At 53.2% G+C, this 1,068-nt stretch overlaps 1 pseudogene; it reads left to right on the top strand.

Moving 5' to 3' along the window:
- Window positions 1-8: 8 nt before the first annotated feature.
- Window positions 9-1,068, top strand: LOC101641509 (annotated as a pseudogene).

Raw genomic sequence — 1,068 nt, 5'->3', positions numbered from 1 at the left:
TTCCTTCTTTGACTACCATCCCATTCCCATCACCTCCACAGAATGGAATTCCCACAGAATATGGAGTGCCACACTCTCGGGAATATGCCAGCCAGACCAGTGAGCATAACCTGACTGCTCTACCGAAGCACGCAAGCCCACGCAGAGCTGAGCAGCAACTCCCCCAGCACACAGAATGGATCTCTGACGACAGAAGGTGGAGCACAGACGGACGGCCAGCAGTCACTGAAACAAAGTAGTGGTAATTCAGAGTAAATCTACCCCTAATCTTTAATGAACGTGGCTTTACGGGATTCAGGTTCGTAACTTTCGAGAATAGCGCTGATGCAGACAGGGCCAGGGAGAAATTACACGGCACCATAGTAGAGGGCCGTAAAATCGAGGTGAATAATGCTACCGCACGTGTAATGACCAATAAGAAGATGGTCATACCATATGCAAATGGGTGGAAGCTCAGCCCTGTCGTTGGAGCTGTAGATGGCCCTGAGTTATATGCACATCCAGCTTTCAAGCAGATGTGTCCCTCGGCAATGATGCGGCAGTGCCCCTGTCAGGAAGAGGGGCTATTAACATGTACATCCCCCTCATCATTCCTGGATTCCCTTACCTGACTGCGGCCACCACGGCAGCAGCTTTCCGAGGGGCCCATCTGAGAGGTAGAGGGCGGACAGTGTATGGTGCAGTTCGAGCGGTACCTCCAACAGCCATCCCCGCTTATCCAGGTGTGGTTTACCAGGACAGATTTTACGGTGGTGACCTCTATGGTGGCTATGCAGCCTACAGATATGCACAGCCTGCCACTGCAACCGCAGCCACCACTGCTGCAGCCACTGCAGCCGCTTACAGCGATGGTTATGGCAGGGTGTACACAGCAGAGCCCTACCATGCCCTTGCCCCTGCCGCTAGCTATGGAGTTGGCGCTGTGGCAAGTTGATAGCGAGGTGGCTACAGCCGATTTGCCCCCTACTGAAGTGACGTGAGACCCCTGCACATGGGACAGTCCCCAGTTCATGAGGCCTGGCTATTGCAATATTTACTAGTAGAGGAACTCTGTAGCAAGATGAAGAG

The sequence above is a fragment of the Echinops telfairi genome, unplaced genomic scaffold, assembly GCF_000313985.2.
Source record: "Echinops telfairi isolate 266 unplaced genomic scaffold, ASM31398v2 ScPeMD7_31;HRSCAF=116, whole genome shotgun sequence".
Lineage (NCBI taxonomy): Eukaryota > Metazoa > Chordata > Mammalia > Afrosoricida > Tenrecidae > Echinops > Echinops telfairi.
Note: the sequence above shows the minus strand (reverse complement) of the source record. Positions and strands in the feature narration are given on the sequence as shown.